The sequence below is a fragment of the Callospermophilus lateralis genome, unplaced genomic scaffold, assembly GCF_048772815.1.
Source record: "Callospermophilus lateralis isolate mCalLat2 unplaced genomic scaffold, mCalLat2.hap1 Scaffold_84, whole genome shotgun sequence".
In the NCBI taxonomy this organism is placed as follows: domain Eukaryota; kingdom Metazoa; phylum Chordata; class Mammalia; order Rodentia; family Sciuridae; genus Callospermophilus; species Callospermophilus lateralis.
Genome location: NW_027516477.1, coordinates 6,740,696 through 6,757,193, shown reverse-complemented (window position 1 = coordinate 6,757,193; position 16,498 = coordinate 6,740,696). Strand labels below are relative to the sequence as shown.

At 35.3% G+C, this 16,498-nt stretch overlaps 1 pseudogene; it reads right to left on the bottom strand.

The window, feature by feature from the left end:
• LOC143641094 (F-BAR and double SH3 domains protein 2-like) overlaps positions 1-16,498 on the bottom strand; it is a 130,853-nt pseudogene that overhangs the window by 42,250 nt on the left and 72,105 nt on the right.

Here is a 16,498-nt window from a genome sequence, read left to right as displayed (position 1 = left end):
TCCTGAATTAGAGGCTGAAGACATGATATAGCTCCTACAAATACTCCTGAGACAATCCAAAGATCATGACAGTAAAACAAGAGTTTGTCCATCACTATTGGTATTATTTTTTTGTTGTTGTTGTATCTGGGACTGAACCCAGAGAACTTAACTGAGTCACATCCTAAGCCCTTTTTATTTTATTTTTTTTTAATTTTGAGACAGGATTTTGCTAAGTTGCTTAGGACTTCACTAAGTTGCTGAGGCTGGCTTTGAACTTGTGATCCTCTTGCTTCAGCTTCCTGAGTCACTGGGATTACTGGTGTGTGCCACCATGCCCAGTGAGTATAGTATTTTCATCAGTATCTGGAACATAGCTGATGCAGTGGTTGAATTAATCAGTTAGTAAATCTGCCCCAAATTAACCAGACAAGAATTAAAGATCTCTAGTCTTTGGAAAAGCATTTTTTATATTTTGAATTTCTTCTAGTTGGAAGATTCTTTAATCTATTACAAAAGACCACAAATGACTTTTATTCTAATTAGCAACACTGAATGGAGACATAATATAGGAAAGACTGGATAAAGCAGATTCTTAATAAGGCTCTTGTTAGCAGGAATTAAAAACCAATCTTGAAAGCTATAATGCAATTTTAACCACCTTTCTCTCTCTTGTAACAGGTATTTATAATTAGGTAAAAAGCTATTGAGTAACTATGCAATTCAGAAAAACCAATGCAAAAGATATACAGGCAGAGAAAAGAAAAAGTGTATGTACAAAACAATTAATGTCAATCTCTCTTGTTTTCTAGTCTATCAAAAAATTTCATTATGATAATCTTGTAAGTACTGCCCAAATACACATGCCCTCCTATTTGCCAGTTAATTTTAGCTGGGAATTTTTAAAAAATTCTCTAATATGAGGAAACTGAGAGATCATTTTAAGAAAATAGAATTAATTACATTTTACAGACATTGAAAACTGAGATAATCTGACATTATAATTTTAGCATATTCCATATTTTGGAACGAAAATGATCTTTGAGAATGCAGACTTAAATGTATTAGGAGAGGTGAAATATTCTGTTGTGGGAATCTCACTTTATATTTTTAGTTTTAAGCTAACAGTGTAGTTTAGCATACTCATACTCAGGGAAATAAAAGGTCAACTGGCCTTTATTTAGGCCTTTATTTAGACTGACAGCTGTTAGTACTACTACTATAAAAGATGTGGTAGTAAAGGCACTAGTGGAGTTAAGGTACTAGATAGTGATACCATGGATGGAGTCTGTAAATGGAAAATATAAGTACAACCCCTTCAGAAAACTTCTGAGACTTGTTCTAAGGTAATCACTTCTGTTCCACTAAGGCGGTAATACTGGCTTCATCCAGAGTGAAGAGAAACAAAACAATAGAATAATAATCTCTTCTACCACAAGCCAGTGTTTTCCAAACTGGCAAGGGCCCGCCAGCAGTACTTGGCCAGCACCAGAGGGTAGTGGTTTAGCTGTGACTCTGAATTCAGAGAGGAAAATGTCTGCTCACTGCACACCCTGCCCTTCTCACTATGGAGGCTGTGGGTCAGACTATGCCAGGAAAGAAGCAGAGGAGAGGTTACCAGAGCTTCTTTAGACTATGAAGATGGCAAACCCATTCTGGTTCAAATCACTTCCATGGGGCTATGTCAAAAACACGCTCATATACCCTGTGTTTGCCTCTGTCACCTCACCCTTACCCCACAACCACGGAAGCACTTTTTCAAAACCTCTAGAGCAATAAAGGGGTGTATGAAAATCACTAGTTTAGATTACCTTCAACCAATGCCAGAATTCCTTGTACAGAGTCCCTGACAGATGCTTGCCCAGAATCCTGAGCCCTTACAGTGTTGCATTATGTACTTATTCTGCCACTCAGAAGATCTGACTCTTAGAAAATATTTCTCAACATCAAACTAAAACCTGCCTCCTTCCTACCTTCATATTTTGGTTCAAGTTCTGTTTCTTGAGGTTGCAAGCCACAGATCTATGTTATTCCCTTTTCCCTGACTAATTAAATACTATTCACTGGCCAACACCATCCTAAGTCCTACCTCTGCTCTGAAAACCCCTTCCCCAATGCTCCTCGTGTCCTCCACTTCCTGAAGCATACTTGTATGGCCACTCTTTGGCACTTGTGCTTCACAGTCTTGGTTATCTTTGGCATTCTTTAGGCTTTTCTAATAAGAACATATCTCTTGAGAGTTGTAAAGTCTTGGTCTTTTTTTTTTAAATGTCTACCTCCATATCCCTTCATCATGCTGTAGCAGAGTAGATGAATACACATGTGTGTCCTCTGTGAACTGGACATAGTTTACTTACTTTCTATCACATTTCCTTACAAAAATCTGTTATTCTAATCACTTTCAATTGCCAAACTCTACCCTGTGCCTGCCCCCTTTTGCTAATACTTTCTTGTTCTCTCATTTTGACCTCTCCCCCTCTAGGGCAAGGAGTATTAGCCTGGGGTTGATGAACTCTGATGCTGTACACAACATGTACATTTCTTTTTTTGTGGGAGAGGTTTCATAGTTTTTATACAACTTTCAAAAGATCTCATGAGTCAAAAAAAAAATTACTTTTATAATGCCCTATCGCTTCTCAACCAAATCTCTATTGCTGAAGACCCAGTTCATGCCCCTGGATTCAGAAACCACCCATATAAGGGAGATTTTTTAGGTTCTAAATATAAACATATATAATCTTATGTAAATATATTACTATGTATTATTATATAATATATAAATTATATATAAATGTTATTATATATTCTATAATATATAAGTTATCATTTTATATATAAACATAAATATCTCTACCATTAACTTGATTATAATTTTACTTTGTTAAACTTTAATATCTTTATTGTGATTTAATTCTTTTGTTATGTAATTTTCATGATTATGAACTCTTCACAGCAGGTTCAAAGTCTGCTATATGTATACTTTCTACAAAGCAGGCACTCAATAATACTACTGTGGACATAAATTAAATGGTGATTCCCCTTCAACTTAATAAGTGTAGGAACTCAGCTTCAAAGGTGTACATCACAGCTGTGACATTGACTGGAGTTGGGCAAAATGCCATAGTTAGCTGCCCCCTTACCTCTGCTTTACGAATATTTTCTCTAGCTTCATCTATTTTCTGTTCCAGTTCTGCTCGGCTTTGTTCTGATACAGCAACTCCATGGCATTCAAGTTTGTTTAGAACCTAAAGAGAAAACAGGTACAGAGAATAATCCTCCTTCTCATCTTTGTTCCTTGAATGATTATTTGAAAGATTTTAGTAACTAAAACCATGATTCCTTTTTTAACAAATTATTATCCTTTCCTTAACTTGTAATTTTGTTTCATTTATTTATTTAATTCTAAAAATTTGGATTATAGACTCTGTAAGTTGCAAAACTAGTACACACTCCCTTCACCCAACTTCCCCCAGTGGTAAAAATTTATATAACTTTACATTAGTAGTTTCCCTTTATCCTTAGGAGATTCTTTCCTAGACCCTCAATGGATGCTAAAAATGCTGGTAATACTGAATTCTAAAATTACTATGTATTTTTCTATAAGCCCTGCAACAATGCTTCTCAGTGGAAGAATTAATCTGTTTTATGTCATGGTGCCTTCTTTGCATTACTAGTCTTGTATTTTGTCGTTATTAAGTAAAATAAAAGGTTAAGCAAAACACTCTGATATTATAACAGCAGATTTGATAATCTAACTGGCTACTCAGTAAGTAACAGGTGGATAGGGTACGTAGCGTAAAAATTATGGTTAAAGTGTTTTGGATCTTGGGTGGGAAAGAATGAGACTTCCATGTTATTCAGAATGGTGTGCAATTTAAAACATCTAAAATGTTTATTTCTGAACTTTTACATTTAACATTTCTGGGCTGTGGTTGACTTCAGGTAACTGAAACCATGGATAGTGAACTGCAGATAAGTAGGGGCTACTGCAATAGAGTACAAAAATTGACATTGGCTCAATCTACAGATCCTACTTGGATTGTACAAGTTTTGACATGCATACCTTTAGTTTTTAAAATTTACATGAATATAAAATACTGTTACAAAACAATTAATGCAAAATGACAAAAGTTTTTTATTACATTGTATAATCCATTATGGGGTAAAACTGTCATACCATCAATTAATTTTTATTTTTTCTAAACCACTTTTGAGCATTTCTCTCTATATAAAAACAAACAGAAAATTTTGTTTAAAAAAATAAAATTAGATATACTATCTTCTCAATCTTTCTAAGAAAGCTTTTCATGTCTGTATAAATAGACTGACCTCATTCTCTTTAATTAATCTATAGATCCAAGAATTTAACTGTACCATGTTTCATTTATTCTTACTCTATTTGCCTTTTGAATTTTCAAGTTTCTCAACATTATACGTGACTCTGTACAAAGAACCCTTTGTACAATGACGTTTTGTACAAAAGTCAATGACTTTTTGAACACATATAGGAATATTTAAGATAAAAAATATAAAAGCAGAAATTGCACATTTTAATTTTAATAGACATTACCAGATTATCTACACAAAGTTGTACCTACTCTTCCTTGTATCTTACCCACACTGAATTTTGCCAGTCTTTAGAATTATGCCAATGTATTTTTTAAAAAATAATCTCACTGTTGAGTTGGTTTTTCAAAAAAAAAATCAATAAAATCGAGAAAACTTTAGCCATGCTAACCAAGAGAAAAAGGGAAAAAACTCAAAGGATATATCACCACAGACACCACTGAAATACAGAGGATGATCAGAAACTATTTTAAAAATTTATACTCCAATTAAACAGAAAATCTTGAAGACATCAACAAATTTCTAGAGAAATATGACCTACCCAAATTGAATCAGGAAGATATACAAAATTTAAACAGGTAAATTTCAAGCGATGAAACTGCAGATGCCATGAAAAGCCTATCAACAAAGAAAAGCCCAGGACTTGAAGGATTCTCAGCTGAGTTCTACCAGACCTTCCTTCAAAGAAGAACACCAATCCACTTCAAACTATTCTATGAAATAGAAAAGGAGGGAACCCTTCTAAACTCAACCTATGACCAGACAAAGATACACCAAGGAAAGAAAACTTCAGGCCAATATCCCTGATGAACATAAATGCAAAAATTCTTAGTAAAATGCTGGCAAATCACATAGAAACATATTAAAAAGACAGTGCACCATGATCAAGTGGGTTTCATCCCAGGAACACTGACTCAACATCCAGAAATCCATAAATGTAATTCACCATATTTTCAGGTCTCTAATTAATGGAGAATCATTTTATATGTTGCTAGCAATTTGTACTTCTATTTCAATTCACTTTTTTAATCTTTTAATTATTATTAAGATATATTTCTTTCAAGATATTTACTCCTTTTTTTCCCTATTATTTGTTATAAACATTTCCTTCTACTCTATCCCCTTTCCTTTTTTAATGCTCTTTTGTTTTGCAGAAATTTTTAATTTTTATGTGGTCACATTTTATCAGTCTTTTCCTTTATAGCTCCTGAGTTTTGTTTTGTTTAAAAAGGTATATGGCTGGGCGCAGTGACAAATGCCTGTAGTCCCAGCAGCTCTGGAGGCTGAGGCAGGCAGATGGCAAGTTCAAAGCCAGCCTCAGCAATGGAAAGGAGCTAAGCAACTCAGTGAGACCCTGTCTCTAAGTAAAATTAAAAAAAAGGCATGGGGCTAGGGATGTGGCTCAGTAGTTGAGTACCCCTGAGTTCAACCCCTGGTATCCCCACCCCCCGTCCAAAAAAAAGGGTATCTGTAATATACCAAAAATATGGGGCTGAGGTTGTGGCTCAGTGGTAGAGGGTTTGCTTAGCATGTGTGAGGGACTGAATTCAATTCTCATTACCACATATAAATGAATAAAATAAAGGCCCACTGATAACTAAATATATATATATATATATATATATATATATATATATATATATATATATATAATATTCTAGGTTCTTCTAGTTTTTTAATAGTCATATGTTTAGCGCTTAGCACTTAGCTCTTTAGTTTTCTAAAATTTATTTTGTATATAGTGGAAGAAAGAAACCTAATGGTGTATTTTTCCCTAAACATACAAAATTGCTAAATCCATTTACTAAAGGATTTTTACTAACTTTTTTCCCCAAAGATTTGAAATGCCATTATGTGAACGTCTAGTGCGTTCGGGTCCCTGGGTAAGGGTCACGAAATAACCGGGACACAGGGGATGCAGAGCGAAGGCAGCAATTGCAACTGCATGCTGAGGTTTATTTGCAAGTTCCTTTTATATTCTTCTTCTAACAAAGCAAGCAATTCTTCAATAACACTTTGCCCACATTGCCCAGATAACATGCCTCAGCGGATACACAGAGCTAACTTCAGATCGTTCCTGCTTATTTGATAAGTACCCTCCTAAAGTTCTTTGTAGACATTGTCTACTCCCCTGAGCAGGCATTTGTTTCTTTAGAATGTACTGTTCCTAGGACAAGTATGCAGGAAGCTTCTTCCTCTTGGCCAAACCATGCAGAACTTGTGACTTGCGATAAGGGGAAGAGAACGTTTCCTCCTCCTAACTGAGGTTTGCCTCAGCTGACCTAAATCACAGCCACAGCTCTTGCACACTGTCAGGCCTGAGGGAGCTAAACTCTGCACACTCGAACCCCAACACCATTAACTTTTTTTTTTTTTGGTAGTGCTTGGAATTGAACCTAGGGCTTCATGCATGCTAAGCATATACATGTTCTATCACTCAGCCATACCCCCAGGCTAACATGTTTTCTATTATAAAAAAATTCAAATATACTTGAAGGTTTTAGAGCATCTATTACAATAAATCCCATATATTAATAACTGAGATTCAAAAAAATGTTAAAATTTGCTTTACCTATCCTTTTTGTTCTTTGCTACAGCATTTGAAGAAAAAAAAATCGATATTAAGTCATTTTATTCCTACGTGTTATAATAAATATCTCTAAATGTGAATTGTTTTATACAACCATAATACCATTATCAAACCTAACAATAATTTCTTGGCAGCTTTTAATACACTGTTCATCATTATATTTCCCTCCTACCTGAAATATGGCATCTTGATTGACATTTCAAATCTTTGGGGAAAAGAATTAGTAAATCCTTTAGTAAATGGATTTAGCAATTGTGTATGCCAAAAATGGTATCTTGATAAGATCATTATTCTAAATTATCATATGTTCTTTAATAGATTTGCTATTTTTTTGTATTAGATTACAGTTAATTTCTGTGGCCATTATTTTATGATTTAGTATGTGGTAAGTCTCATTCTTGTGTGTTTATAAAAAGAATTCCAGGTAAATTTTAGAGCCAGAATGTCAAGCTTCTCCAAATATATTTTCTAAGTTTCATTAAAATTTTATATTCCTTTACCTTATCAGTATTTTACTGCTGTGATGAATAACTTTTTTCCACTGTATTTGCAATTTATTATTTCTGATTAATGAGAAAACTAAAGTTTTCCTTTTTCCCTTCAGTTTTGAAGACTGAACCCAGGCCTCACTCATGCTAGGCAAATGCTCTGCCACTGAGCCAGATTCCTAACCTTGGAAAATTAATGATTTCTAAAAATATATTCTTGTATTTGTTCACTTTACTAAACCATCATTGACAATTGGGTCTTGGTATTTTGGGTACATATATTATTAATAAATAATGATGGATGTGCCTTTTTCTAATATTTAAATCTCTTAACTGGTTTTCTTTAATTAATACATTGACTAATCCTATATGACACTGAAAAGTAGTGGTGATGATAGATGTTGTTTTCTTGTTTTATCATTGTAATAAGCAGAATGGCTTTGAAGATGTAAATACCCTGGTGTTTGAAACTGTGGGTATGTATGATGTAATTTGCAGAAGTATTAGAGTTAGGAACCTTAAAATAATGAGATCATCCTTGATTACCTAAGTGAGTTCAATATAATCATGTGATATCTTTCAAGCAAAGAATTTTCTCTGGCTAGAGTAAGATAAGAGATGGGTAGAAAGGAAATTAGAGATTCTAAGAAGAAGAATTCAGTGTGCCATTGCTGATTCTGAGACCGGAAGCACAAGTGCAAGGACCAGGAAGAGTAGCTTCTAGGGGCTAAAGACAGCCTCTAGCTAATAGCTGGGAAGGAGACAGGGAACTCAATCTTGTTTTCTTCTCTTTAGTTGTAGATGGACACAGTACCTTTATTTTATTTATTTTTATGTGGTGCTAAGGATCAAACCCAGTATCTCACATGTGCAAGGCATGTTATTATATATATATTTATCATTTTTACAAGTTTGTTATACCTTTGTCTAAAATCAACAGACCATATATGCGTGGGCCTACTTCTAGACTCTTCATTTTGTTCCATTCATCTGTAAGTATATCCTCATACCAATGCTAAAACATCTTGATTAGTATAGTTTTATGTCTTGAAACCAGGTGGAGAAAGCCCTCAAATCTAATCCTTCTTTTTCAAAATTGTTTTGGCTATCTTAGATGATTTGCATTTTCACATATCTTTGAGAATTAGCTTGTTAATTAAAAAAAAATGCTGGGTATTTAACCTGTATTACATTGAATATATGGGGAAAACTGGTATTTTAAAAATAGTCTTCATATACTGGGCATAGTGGCGCAAGCCTATAATCCTAGCAGCTTGGGAGGCTGAGGCAGGAGGATCTCAAGTTCAAAGTCAGCCTCTGCAGAAGTGAGGTGCTAAGCAACTCAGTTGAGACCCCAACTCTAAATAAAATGCAAAACAGGGCTGAAGATGTGGCTCAGTGGCAGAATGCCCCTGAGTTCAATCCCTAGTACCCATCCCTCCAAAATAAATAAAAATAGATTTCATATGTAGTTAAAGTCTATATATGTGTCCTTATGCCAGTACTGCACTACCTCAATCTCTGCAGTTTTATAAGCTTTGAAATCAGGAAGTAGGAGTTCTCTAACCTTATTATTTTTCATGACTATTTTGGCTATTTGGGGTCTCTTGAGATCTCATATGAATTTTAGAATGGCTTTGTCTTTTATTGTAAATAACACTGTTCAGATTTTGAAGGGAACTACATTGAATTTGAAGAACATTTTGGTATTAAGTGCCATTTAACAATATCTGCAGCTATCTGGGAGGTTGAGGCATGAGTATTACAAGTTCAAAGCCAGCCTCAGCAACTTAATGAGACCCTGTCTCGAAATAAAGAAAAAGGGCTGTGGATGTGTCTCAGAGGCAAAATGCCTTTGGGTTCAATCTCCAGTAACAAACAAAACAAAACAAAACAAACACATGAAAAGAAGCCCCCATAAAACAAACCCCAAACAATATCTGCCTTCAGTTCCATGAATACTGGATATATTCCCAATGGGATTTTGATAGGAATTACATGGAATCTGGACATCATTCTGGGAGTAACTGTCATCTTATCAATACCTTCACTTAATGAACATAAACTGTCTTTCCATTTACTTATGCCCTCTTTAATCTATCATCAATGTTTTTGTAGTTCCCAGTGTACAAGTCTTTTACCTTCTTGATATTTTCTTTTTGGTGTTACTAGAAATAAAATTGCTTTCTTAATTTCCTTTTTTTATTGTTGCTGTGGTACTGGAGATGTATTAATTTCCTTTTTGCAGTGCTCATTGTTATTTAGAAATGCAACTGATTTTTTTGCTTTTATTTTGCATCCTGCAACTTTGCTATAACTGCTATGGCAACTTTGCTATAACTGCTCTAGAACTCCTATGTTGAGTAAACATGGTGAAAGTGAACATTCTTAGCTTGTTCTTGATCTTGAAGGAAACATTTTTGATTTTTCATTATGGACAATCAATTACCACCCCCCCATCCCAATATCTCATACTAGGATGGAACCTGGGGACTACTACTACAGAGCTACATCCCCAACCTTTTTTTTGTTAAATAGTCTCAATAAGTTGTCCAGGCAGGTCTTGAACTTGTGATTGCCTGCTCCCCAGCCTCCTGAGTAGTTGGGATTATAGGTGTATATATCCACGCCTGACAACTGTTAAACATTTTTTGTATTTTAAAGCTGACTATGATGCACTGTGGTGTGATTTTCTTTGTGTTTTACCTGCCTCAGGCTTACTGAGCTTTAGCTCTTGGTTTACAATTTTTATTAATTGTGGACAGATTTTAGCAAAAAAAAAAAAAAAAAAAAAACCCAAAATCCCAGGCTTTGGGGGATAAGAAGTGAGTGTATTTTGCATGTCAGAGGTATGTGAAGTTTTAATTATAACTTTTAACCATAAGGTATACTGTGGAAGACTATGTTTTTCCAAAAGTTGTTACTACATTTCTCATTCTGCATGTTTTTCCAACTTCGTTACTTCTCCACCAAGAAGTAGAGTGTATGTCCTACCTCCTTGAACTATGGACAGGCCTTTGTGATTGTCTCAATAAAATATGATTCAACAATCCCAATGATGTTTCTGAGGCTAGGTCAAAAGAATACACAGGTTTTATTTTCTCACTCTTGGAACTTATATCTTTGGGGCTTTGTACTACCATGTAAGCAGTATAGCCAACCTGAAGCCACCATGTTGGAGAGATCATGTGGAGAGACCACACAGAGACAGAAGTGTGTAAGAAGCCCTAGCATTCTGGTTCCCAACTGTTTAGATCTTCCCAGCCTAAGAACCAGTTATTTTGGGGGCTGGGGATGGGGCTCAAGCAGTACCACGCTCGCCTGGCATACGCGAGACACTGAGTTCGATCCTCAGCACCACGTACAAATTAAGACGTTGTGTCCGCCGAAAACTAAAAAGAAAATAAATATTAAAAATTCTCTCTCTCTTTCTCTTTAAAAAAAAAAAGAACCAGTTATTTCACATGAGATGACACCAGCACTGGCCATTATCTGATTATTATAAAGTGATAACTGCCAAGTTGAGACTACCAATACCCAGAACACTGAAAGACATTATTTTTTTTTAATAAATCTTTTTTATTTTTTTTAGAGAGAGAGAGGGAGGGAGAAAGAATTTCAATATTTATTTTTCAGTTTTTGGCATACACAACATCTTTGTATGTGGTGCTGAGGACCAAACCCGGGACGCACGCATGCTAGGCGAGCGCGCTACCGCTTGGGCCACATCCCCAGCCCCTGAAAGACATTATTAAAAAAATGCTTTTTAAATTTTTTTAAGCTGGGTATGGTGGCGGATGACTGTAATCCTGTGACTCAGGAGGCTAAGGCAGGAAGATCCAAGTTTGAGGCCAGTCTCGGCAACTTAACAAGACTGTCAGCAACACAGTGAGAACCTATTTTAAAATAAGACACAAAGCTGGGTGTGGTGGCACACACCTGTAATCCCAGTGGCTCAGGAGGCTAAAATAAGGAGGATGGTGAGTTCAACATTGGCCTCAGCAACTGAGCAAAACCCTGTCTCTAAATAAAATATAAAAAAGAGGGTTGGGGATGTGGCTCAGTGATTAAGTGCTCCTGGGTTCAATCCCAGGTACCAAATAAATAAATAAAATAAAATAAGGTTTGGGAATGCAATTCAGTGGTAAAGCACTCTTGGGTCCAATTCCCAGTTTAATAATCAAAAAACCAAAACCAAAACAACAACAACAAGAAAAACCCACAAAAAGCAAACAACAACAACAAACCCCCAAAACCCAAAACATTGTCTCCTGTGAGACAAGTGAAATAAGATGTCAAAGTAGGCAAAAAAAATACATGGGATACAGCAGCAAGCAAGGCCCAATGTTGAAAATATTAGTTTATGATTAGGTTGAAAGTGAAAAAATAGCAGTGTATGAGATGGACCATAGGGAGAGTAAAGAGTTAAAAAAAAAAAAAGACAGCCTAGTTCAGGAATCTAAGGAATTTAAATATTTAACCATTGGATAGAGAAAGAGCAACCCATGAAAGAATCTAGACAGGCTGAAGAGGAAGAGGAAAAACTGGAACAATGCTGAGTTACAGAGGGCTGAAGAGTGTTTTAAGAAGAAGGGTGTTGTTAGTTATGATGAAACTTGATTGGTTAAGAAAAACGAGAGATCAAGTGTCCACTTTGGATCTTGCAACAGACATCACTGGTGATTATGATAAATTTAGAAGGAAAGGAATGATCAGAAGGAAAGCAAGGCAAAGCTTAAACACAATGAGCTGAAAAGTAGGAGGGAGGTCAGGATGTGTAAGTGTGGACAATTCTTTTAAGAAGTTGGACGTGAAGTCAAAGAAAGAGGATCTAGATACTAAAAATCAAACTAAAAAAAATACCATATTTAAAATAATTTCTTTGCACTTGGAGTTTAGTCTTGAAAATATATTTTCATGGAATTTACAACTGTGTCTTCAAAAAAACTTGTCTTGAGAGATGAAAGTCTACTTTAATTTATCATATGTATGCCTCTTCCCCCGGCCAACAAACTGTAATACACCATCACTAGTCTTTCTTAGGCAATTTTATGGCAAACAGGTGAATTAATGTGTTGCTGCTACAAGGTTTACAGAATTTTTAAGATAAATAGATAAGACTATATTGTTGAGTTTGAGAAAGAACAAAAAAAAACATATATGGGTGCTTTTCACATTAATAAAATTTAGCTCCTTAAATGGGTCTGACACTTGGCTTAAGCTGAATGTGGCCAGGATTCTACTACACTTACCCATTGTTGATGAACAATATTTTTGTGCTCACGTGCCACACGTGTGGCCCATTTCCTAGCCTCTTTATTTAGACTGTGCTCCTCTGTGGTCCCAGTTTCTGATTCTAATTGTCGACTCTACAACACAAGAGAGAACAGAGAGAAAAATATTGTTATTCTGATTGCAACTATTATACTCAGTAGTTAGACCAAAGGGCCTTCATTTAGCACTTAAAAAACAAGACATACTGAGTATAGTGGCACACACCTATAATCCCAGCAACTGTGGAAGCTGAGGCAGGAGGATCCCAAGTTTGAGGTCAGCCTCAGCCTTCTGAGTAGCTGGGATTAAAGGTGTGTGTTACTGTTTTTGGCAAGAAAAAAAAAATTATTTTTTGATACTGAGTATTGAACACAGGGGTATTTAACCACTAAGCCACATCCCCAGTCCTTTTTATTTTGAGACAGGGTCTCACTTAGTTGCTTAGGGCCTTGCTAAATTACTGAGGCTGGCTTTCAATTCACAGTCCTCCTGCCCCAAGCCTCCCGAGCCACTGGGATTACAGGCATGTTTCACTGTGTCTAGCTAAGAAAATAAGTTCCTAAATATGAATTGTCCAAAGAGGATTTTTAGAATAAAAAGAGATATAATGAAATGGAAAGAATTTTAGAGACTCACTTGCAATTTAATCTTTTCATAAATTCTGAAGTCAGGTCACAGAAGACATGTGAAAGCTCTTTATAACGTATATCTTAATAAAATAAAAATATTATACAAAGCAAACACAGTCCAGGGTGCTAAACAACACACAGAGCAATATTCTCAGCCATCGTCACTATCAAAAATCCTACCATCCAGGCACATGGTAATCCCAGAGAATCAGACGGCTTTGAAAGGAGGATTCCAAGTTCAAAGCCAACCTCAGCAACAGTGAGGTACGAACCAATTCAGAGAGATGCTGTCTCTAAATAAAATACGATATAGGGCTGGGGATGTGGCTCAGTGGTCAAGTGCTCCTGAGTTCAATCCCCGGAACTCCCCCAATCATCCCCCAAATCCTATCAGTCAGGCTATAATGTAGATCACTATTTTTTTTAAAGATGGACATAATATCTTTATTTATTTTTATGTGGTGCTGAGGATCAAACCCAGTGCCTCACAAGTGAGAAGCAAGCACTCTACCACTGAGCTATAACCTCAGCCCTATCACTATCTTTTAGAGTGGTCATATTTACAGTGGTTGATTATAGTGAAGGAGCTGCAGGTGACTGCTTCTTTTTAAATGATGACTAATTTAATTTTTAGTTCATTTTTTAAATATTTTCCCTTTATTCTTTTAAAAATGTATTTGAAATATATAAAAGAATGGTAACATATAAGAGACATGAATCACCTAATTTAAAGAACATTGGTATCTTTTTGAAGCAGAATATGAGAATTAAATAATTAAATAACAGATAGCACTATAGCCTAGCTTTGGAAAAGCTCACTTACTCAATTTGCTTATTTGTAAAGAAGCATACATATAATCTCAGAATAACAGTAGCACATGCACAGACACACACAAACAAATTAGAACTTGAAGAGGGATGCTATAAAAGGTTAGGTGTCAGTTTACAAATTCTATTAACGTAAAGGAGGGTCAACTAAATTTGATTCTTGAGATGTTCAGAAATAGAATAATTTTAGAAATCATGAGATATTAGTAAAAACGTTTCAGAAGCACGTTGTTCTTTTGCTGCAAAATAAATGTCAATCTAAATACAAGCCTGTGCTTTTGAGTTCTATTTCCTTTGGCTGGAATAGTTTTCCTATTTATTTATTTATTGTGTTGTTCATAAACAAACTCCTAGTCTCATTTCAAGTGCTACCTTTTCAGGAAATCTTCCCTGACTTCTCCAGATGACTAAGGGGCTCTTTTACTTTGACTATACCCATTATATTAATTGATTTTAGTTTGTTAGAAGTCACTGAGTCTCCACTATCAGGCCAACATCAAGCCATGCCAGTGCTGCACTGGCTTCAGTTTGCTCTTAGGCAATCTGAGGGCCTGAGCAGTGTTTCACCTAGTTTGGGACCTAACACAAACACAGGAATGTCCTTAGTAAATGCTAGTTATGCAAATATAACTGAATGCCCTGATTCCAAAGTGAGGGCCAGGGTACTAGATTATTAGGACTGTGCCTTTAGAGACAAAAGAACAAACTTACTTTATTAGAATGAGTTTCTGACTGATGAGAGACAAAATTATTCTATGTGGGTAAGAACAGAATGAAGAGGGGAGAAAGAGAACTAATTTATTGAGTGCCACAAATTTTAGCACAGGTTCTCAGAGCTGACTTTAGAATTGACATCTTTTCTCCACTCATCCAATTAAAGGTCATCTAATATAATCTGCTGTATGTTTAAATTTGCATTCTAAAATCCATTCAAACATGAATAAAGAAGGAATAAATCTGAATCTCCAAATTTAGTGACTTCTGCAAACTCTTACTTTATGGAACTTATTAGATATTTTAAGAAGCAGTCATTGAAATCTAAAATACATTTATGTGTCACCCTGGCTAACTTAACCCCGCCTCTCCAGGCCTTAGTTTCCTTACTTATAAATCAACATGTCCGGAGATGGAATCTCAGGTTGTCAGCAACCCAGCAATAAATTTTAGAATAAGTAGGATCATTTTTGGCCAGAGAGAATAATGTTCTCTGGATAACAGTCTCAAAAAGCATGTAATAAAAAAATTATGTTCATAATGCTACTGTAGGAGGGTGCAGTGGTGCAGCCTATAATCCCAGCAGCTTGGGAGGCTGAGACAGTAGGATAGCGAGTTCAAAGCCAGCCTCAGCAATTTAGCAAGGCCCTAAACAACTCAGTGAGACACTGTCTCTAAATAAAATACAAAAAAAAAATCTGGGGATATGGCTCAGTGGTTAAGTGCCCCTGAGTTCAATTCCTAGTACCAAAAAATAAAAAAATAAAAAAAAATAATGCTATTGCTCTGAGCTCCAGATATCTTCCTAGCATTATCTGGGAGTTTAGCCTAATCAAAGAGCAAAAGGGTCCCAATAAAAATTTAATAATATTCCTAAAATATAAATTTATTTGGAATTTAATGAGTGCTAGAGATTAAATTCAAGTTTGGTTAGTATAAATCTATTTATATGAACTTGTGTATCCATATCTATATAATTTTACCAATGATTACTTTGAATGTTGAGAATTTGGGTGGAAACATTGTTTTTTCATTTTAAACTTTATGGCATATGATATGATATTTTAAAAAGAGAATGTATGCATGTTTATTCCTACTTTAAGTTAAAGTGGAAGTTCATATTGCAGTAGAAAGAAAACCTTAAAATCTAGCAATGAGGGAAACAATATGATGTTTTGACTCTTGTATACTTTGGGTAAAAACTTTCTTTTCATGTTTTATAATCAGAACACTATAAAGTTATGATAACTTTGAAAACAAGGTTACCATTTACTGATTCTTTAATCTCTGTGACACTTTACATATTTCTTTTTTAAAAAAAATATTTATTTATTTATTTTTTAGTTATCGGCGACACAACATCTTTGTTGGTATGTGGTGCTGAGGATCAAACCCGGGCCGCACGCATGCCAGACGAGCGTGCTACCACTTGAGCCACATCCCCAGCCCCTACATAATTTCATTTAGTTCTCAAAACAATCCTAATACACAGAAATTATTATTTTCAACTTATCAGTATAGAAATCTAAGCTCAGAAAAGGTTATGTATCAGTTGGGCATGATGGTACATGTCTGTAATCCCAGCTACTTGGGAAGCTAAGGTAGGAGGATCACAAGTTAGAGGCCAGTGTGGGCAATTTAGTAAGACC